Here is a 7,323-nt window from a genome sequence, read left to right on the forward strand (position 1 = left end):
TCTCTCCTCCGACTGTGGCTTCGGAGGAGGGTGCAGCTTTTTCTGTGGTGCTGCGCAAGGCGGCCGCGGCCCTTGGGCTTGAGCTGCCTGCCGTGGCTGTGAGGACGAACATCCTCACTGAGGTGCTTCAGTCTGCCGCATGCTCCACTGAGCCTCTGCTGCAATTCAATGAGGCCCTCATTGACGTTCTGCAGGGCACCTGGTCCAAGCCCTCCACAGTCCCTCCTGTGGATAGGAACGTTGCCAGGCGCCACCGCCCTGCTCCGGCCGACCCCAGTTTTCTGTCCCAACACCCCACCCCGAGAGTCTGGTTATCCAGGCCTCTACCTCCCAATCCTCCTTCCCGTCCGCTCCTCCGGACCGGGATTCCAAGAGACTGGAACAGTTCGGTAAAAAGCTGTTCTCCTCGCTCAGTTTGGGCCTGCGGTCTTTGAACACCGCCTGTCGCTTGGACCGTTATTCCCACTCTCTGTGGGATACTGTGGAGGATGTGCTGCCCCTGTGCCCGGAGGAGGCCCGGGCACGGCTTTCCTCGGCTCTGGCCGATGGGAGAGATGCAGCGCGCCACGCCATCCGATGTGGACTTGACACTACGGACTCGCTGGGTAGGGCGATTTCTACCACGGTGGCGCTTCGACGTCACGCCTGGCTGCGGTCCACGTCCTTTTCAGGGGATGTCCAGAGCACTCTCATGGACATGCCTTTTGATGGCGCTCGCCTTTTTGGTGAGAAAGCGGACAGTGCGCTGGCTCGCTTCAAGGACTCCCAGGCTACGGCCAAGTCCTTGGGCCGCTCGGCCCCGCGGCCACAAACTTCCGCTTTTCGCTCCTTTCGTGGCCAAGGAAGGGGCACCTCCTCACGTCCGCCTAGCCACCGGCCGCAGAACCAGCCTGCACGCGGTCGCGGACGTGGTTTCCGCCAAGGCGGTACTGGGGGACAACGCGGTCAGTCCACATCCACCCCGGCAGCATCCGCCTTCGTAGTCCGAGCTTTCAGGCCCATTCCTCGCCAGTGGGGGGGCCGGGTCCGCCATCACCTGCTCCACTGGCGTACCATTACTTCAGACAGGTGGGTGCTGCAAATTGTCCGAAGGGGCTACTCCCTCCTCTTCGAGACGACCCCTCCAGCCATGCCACCGCAGCACCACCGTATCTCGGAGGATCATTTGAATCTTCTGCGAGAGGAAGTTTCGGCCCTCTTGGCCAAAGAGGCCGTCGAGCGCGTTCCGAGCCCAGAAGTAGGTCGTGGTTGTTATTCCCACTACTTTCTGGTTCCCAAGAAGGGCAAAGGGGGCCTACGCCCTATCTTGGACCTCCGGAACGTCAATGCCTTCCTCCGGAAGGAACGGTTCAAAATGTTGACTTTGGCTCAGGTTCTAGCTGCCCTAGACCCTGGAGACTGGATGGTAGCGTTGGACTTGCAGGACGCATATTTCCACATCCCCGTCCTGCCGGCCCACCGGCGTTACCTGCGGTTCACGGTGGCTCAGGAGCACTTTCAGTTCACCGTGCTCCCCTTCGGCCATACCAGTGCCCCTCGGGTGTTCACGAAAGTGATGGCGGTGGTCGCAGCTCATCTGCGCAGATCAGGGGTTCCAGTCTTCCCCTATCTCGACGACTGGTTGTTGAAGGCGGGCTCGCCCCAGGCAGTCGTCTCCCACCTCCAGACTACGGCGGATCTCCTGCATTTGCTGGGGTTTTCCATCAACGTGCCGAAGTCACACCTGAGCCCCTCTCAGAAGCTCCTCTTCATCGGAGCGGTTCTCGATTCGGCGCAGTTCCGGGTTCATCCGCCGGAACAGCGGGTCCGGGATATACAGGCCCTGATTCCCATCTTTCGGCCTCTATCCTGGGTTTCGGCCAGGCTAGTGTTGTGGCTTCTGGGGCTGATGGCTTCCTGCATCCTACTAGTGCATCACGCCAGGCGGCGCATGCGGGCTCTGCAGTGGGACCTGAAGTTTCAGTGGGCCCAGCATCACGGCAACCTGTCCGACCATGTCTTGATCTCGGAGGGCACTGCACAGCAGTTGCAGTGGTGGCTCACGGACCACGATTGGGTCACGGGCAAGAGCCTCTCCCTACCCCTACCGGAGCATGTCGTAGTGACGGATGCGTCCCTCCTGGGATGGGGTGGCCATATGGGAGAGGCGGAGATCAGAGGCCTCTGGTCTCCGGCGGAGTCTCGCCTCCACATCAACTTGTTGGAGCTGAGAGCGATCCGACTTGCACTGAAAGCCTTCCTTCCCTCTGTCCGGGGAAGTGTCGTGCAGGTGTTCACGGACAACACCACCGCCATGTGGTATTGCAACAAACAGGGCGGGGTGGGGTCGTGGACCCTTTGTCAGGAGGGTCTGCGCCTCTGGACATGGCTGGAACACCAGGGCATCACCCTGGTGGTTCAACAATCTGGCGGGCTCTCTGAACGCCAGAGCAGATGAACTCAGCCGCCGGTGCATGATGGATCACGAATGGCGTCTGAACTCCGAGGTGGCGCAAGGTCTCTTTCAGCAGTGGGGAGAGCCTTGGTTAGATCTATTCGCCACCGACGAGAACGCGCAATGTCAGCAGTTCTGCGCGTTGGAATTTCCAAGGCGGCACTCGCTCGGTGACTCTTTTCGTCGCAAGTGGAGTTGCGGTCTGTTGTACGCCTTTCCGCCTATACCACTTCTGCCCAGAGTACTGAAGAAGATCAGGCGCGACTGGGCCAAAGTCATCTTGGTGGCTCCGGATTGGGCACGAAGGTACTGGTATCCCGAGCTACTCAGTATGTTGACCGATCCTCTGATACGTCTGCCCCTTCGGGAGGATCTTCTGTCGCAGCAGCAGGGGACGGTCCTCCACCTGAACCTGTCCAGCCTCCACCTCCATGCGTGGAGATTGAGCGGCGGCAGTTGATGCCATTTGACTTGCCTCCTGAAGTCTGTGATATCATTCTGGCAGCCAGGCGTCCCTCCACAAAGACGGTATACGCCTGCCGGTGGAACAAATTTGTGGCATGGTGCACAGCAAAGGCTGTGGATCCCCTTTCCGCCCCTCTTTCTGAGGTTCTCCTCTTTCTTCTTTCTTTGGCCCAGCAGGGCTCTGCCTTGGGCACCTTGAAAGGTTATCTTGCTGCCATCTCTGCCTTCTTGCGGCTTCCTGATCAGCCCTCTCTTTTCAAGTCCCCTGTGGTGTCACGCTTTCTTAAAGGCATTACTCACACGTTCCCTCCTGTCCCTTTCGTAATGCCTCAGTGGGACTTGAATCTTGTCTTAACATTTCTGATGTGCGCTCCCTATGAGCCTCTTCACAATTGTCCTCTTCGTCTTCTGACTCTTAAGACTGCTTTCCTGGTAGCCATCACCTCGGCTAGACGGGTGAGTGAGCTCCAGGCTCTATCGTCCAAGCCTCCTTTTCTATCTGTTCATCCGGACAAGGTTGTCCTTCGGCCTCGTCCCTCCTTTCTTCCGAAAGTGGTGACCCCCTTTCATCTTGGGCAATCTGTCACCTTGCCCACCTTCTTTCCGCATCCTTCCAAAGAGAAAGAGCGGCTCCACCGTCTGGACCCAAAACGTGCGCTCTCCTTTTATTTGGACCGCACGAAACAGTTCTGGGTGGACGACCAGCTTTTCGTTAGCTACGTGGGTGTTAAGAAGGGGAAAGCTGTGCACAAACGGACCATCTCCCGGTGGGTCGTTTTGTGTATAAAAACCTGTTATTCCTTGGCAAAAAAGGTCCCTCCTGTTGGGCTGAGAGCCCATTCTACTCGGGCCACAGCGGCTACTACTGCTTTGGGACGGGGAGTCCCTTTGCAGGACATCTGTCAGGCGGCGTCGTGGGCTTCGCTGCACACGTTTGCCAGGCACTATTGCCTAGACAGCCAAGTCCGGAGGGTTGGCTTCTTTGGCCGTTCTGTCCTCCAGGTCTTTCTGGTGTGATCTTGGTTCGCAGACCCACCACCGGGGTTGATATTGCTTGGGTATCTATTCTAAGGTGAGGAATCTAACTAACGTGTTTCTTTCAGATGAACAAGTTACTTACCTTCGGTAACGATGTATCTGTAAGAAACATTAGTTAGTTAGATTCCTCACCGACCCACCCATCCTCCCCGTTCTGCGAACCGACATCTAGGGTTAAGGCTATCCTTTTTAGGGCCCTAGATTTTTTGGCACCAGTGTCGGTCTCTTGCATGGCTCTGCGTTCCTGGCGCGGAAAGCTATGTACAAGAACTGACGTCAGCGCGCGAGGGCGGCGTCTAAGTACTCCGTCATTCCGGCGCACAACGCCAACGACGGACGCGGAGCCGCAGACGACGCCTAGCGACGCGCAAGGGGTATTGCTACAAAAATCTTCCGGATCCAGTCTGACGCCTGGGGATATTCTAAGGTGAGGAATCTAACTAATGTTTCTTACAGATACATCGTTACCGAAGGTAAGTAACTTGTTCTTTCAGCGTATAGTGACCTCACAAATGACAGCAAGTGCTCCTGTCCTGAATCCCAGAAATGAATGCTTGTTTATTTTAACAAAAGGCATACTTGTCCTGAGCCGAGATTCTAGTCAGACTGCCATTGCTTATATTCTATAGCTAACTGTGGCCACATGAACGAACAATAAACAACCGCATTTGTACAATGTATATTCAGACCTTGCACAGAATGTTCGAGGTGTCGGGATAGTGTTCTTGCGAAGATGAATCTGTAAGCAAGTTATGTTTCATGGAAATTAACCCTCACTGTCGCGCAAGCAAATGTTTGTCAAGAGGCAACTTAGAGAGACGTGTGCTTTTAAAATGACAGTGTTTTCCACTAGGCCTAACCGGGACACATGACGAGACACCAGCTTTACGCAGGTCTCCAATAGGAGGCATATTTTAGGTGAAGCATGAAAGGACATGGTATTGAAGATGAAAGCACCTTGATCAGTGCAAAGGGACAGGGGCTCTGGCCCATCCCTCTTCCATGCCAAATAGAAGATTGGCCACTGGAAGCAGTGAGTACAGATGCATATGCTACATTTCAATGTCTGCATCAGAGTCCCGAATCAGGTGTCCGGGTAAATATGAGAATCTATGAAAGATCTTGAATTGCATAAGTAGTTTTACTGGTAAGTATTCTAATACAACTGTATTTGAATGTCTGCCCATGCGGTTATGTTGGTAAAGGTGAATAAGGTATCCTAGTCCTCTCACATGATGAAGAGTATTTGTGAATATAAAATTAGCATACCCATCATTTGGTGAAGGTGGATTTTATTTCCTTTTCTTGATATATTATTTCTTCAGTCTTTTGATGCAAGTGGGATAATTGTTCATCTCCATTTTATTTTAGGGTTGATCCAACGCCGTTTCACTACTTAAACAATGGATGCAAGAGTGATACACTGAACATGCCAAGCAATCGTCAGCCTGCGCTTCAGGAAACACTATTGCTGCTGGGATGGGCTACTGTATGCAATATCTTGTTTTACGGATGCATATATAGATTTCCTTTGACTCGTGTACATAATGTGGGCACGTGGGCTGAGCTTACTGTATTACTTTTCTAAACTTAAAAAAACTGTGGAGGTGCGTAATGATTCATATTTATTTGTATGCCTGTTCTTGGTCTGATCCTGTGTGTAGCTATAACGTGAAACTTGAATAATTCACTACTTAATGTACATTGTGTAGTTTACTATGTTTTAGGTCTTGCTTCTTAAAAACACTGACCTCCATGAGGTACTTATTGTGCAATAATTAACTTTAAGAGCTTGAAACGACCAAAGACTTTTTCCAATTACTGTTTGTTGTAAGTGAGAGTTGCTATGAGCTGTGTAGGATTTGCACACGTTTGCTCAATACTACTAATAGTTCTTACACTGAACGTTGTAGCTTTGTAATCTAGATAAATATTCTATTTTCTAAATACCAACTTTATTGGTTTTCAATATTTAACAATGTATGCTCATGAAATGTGCTCATGTAGTAGGGTAAGTCTTCTATATTTGGATTACTATTTGAAAAATGATGATAATATTGTGGGCTTGTGACTGGAACAGGATGACCTCTGCTGTATTATTTGGGGAAACAATGCAGGTTAGATTTTCCTCACATCTGTGGTATCGTTTCCCCCACTGTACCCAGTAAAACGACTCTGGTGACAAACATGAACTGCTAATTGACAACTTTCAATACAAGAAGATGCTCTAACACGTGTTTTGAACTGAGAAGTTTGATTGTGGGTGGAAACGTATTTTATACTTTGGTAGCTTTCAACAAAGTTCACATTATATTAAAAACAGATTTGATACGTTTAACTGTAACTAAAATAATAAAATATATCATATATCCTAATTTACACCAGCTTGTTTTGGACTACACAACGGCTGATTCTTAAACATTAAAGTATTTATTTTGCACATGTTTCCTTCTTTGGACTATTTCATTTAGTAAACCAGGTGGTATTAACTTCTTCGTATGTATGTATAGGATTTGTAGAGCGCTGGAATCTCCCCCGAAGGGGTATTGCCGCGCTGAAGAAGAGGAGTATGTCAGATCGAAGTACTTAATAATTGAACAGTTCTGTCTTTAGGAGTTTCTTAAATAGAAGAAGATTGGTGCACTTACGTAACTCCACAGTCAGAGTTTCGTTGTTACAGAGCCAAGTAAGCAAAAGTTCCGCCCACCCCGTACGAAGTTTTCCAATGCGGGTGGACAAAATGAAGCCCTTTACCTTCAGAACGCAGCAATCTGCCTGGAAGGTAGAGCCAAAGATTTTCCGCAAGGTAACTAGGGCTTCCGCCATGAAGTGCCTTGTGGGCTAGGCAGCAGATTTTGAATTTAATTCTCTGGCGGATGGGAAGCCAGTGAAGCTGCTTCATCAATGGCCTGGAAGATGTTCTCGGAGGCATATTGAGAACGAGACGGGCTGCTGTATTCTGAATCACCTGCATTCTATTCAGGAGGGACTCATTGGCTGATGCAAGGAGAGCGTTACAGTAATCGAGATGGATTATAACCAAGGCCTAAATCAGGGTTCTGCAGATGGATAAAGGAAGCATCTGGAACACTCTATGGAGAAGACTCAGCGTGTGATAGCAGGTGCCTGAAGTGGCCATGACTTGGTCTCTCATAGATAGAGAGTGATCCAGTAGGGATACCTAGGTTTTTAGCCATAAGTGTCGGGATAGGAGCAGTGCCCAGCAAGGCGGGCCATCAGTCGGGGGACCAGTCCATCTGAGCAGTGCCAAATAGCAGAATCTCAGTTCTGGTAGCATTCAGCTGGAGGAAATTATCTGTCATCCAGTTCGCTATTGCAAGCATGCCCTCAGCGCAGGGACTTTTGGTCGAATCTATGTCATTATC

The 7,323-nt window shown here is 50.9% G+C and overlaps 1 protein-coding gene across 1 annotated transcript in view; it reads left to right on the forward strand.

The window, feature by feature from the left end:
• The window catches only part of ITPRID2 (ITPR interacting domain containing 2), a 234,750-nt gene extending 228,369 nt beyond the window's left edge, over window positions 1-6,381 (forward strand). The window contains exon 19 of the mRNA XM_085645187.1: window positions 5,309-6,381. The gene's annotated coding sequence lies outside the window, so the exon portion shown is untranslated. The remainder of the gene's footprint in view (window positions 1-5,308) is intronic.
• The last annotated feature ends 942 nt before the right edge of the window (window positions 6,382-7,323 follow it).

The sequence above is a fragment of the Triturus cristatus genome, chromosome 3_1 (assembly GCF_964204655.1).
Source record: "Triturus cristatus chromosome 3_1, aTriCri1.1, whole genome shotgun sequence".
In the NCBI taxonomy this organism is placed as follows: Eukaryota; Metazoa; Chordata; class Amphibia; order Caudata; family Salamandridae; genus Triturus; species Triturus cristatus.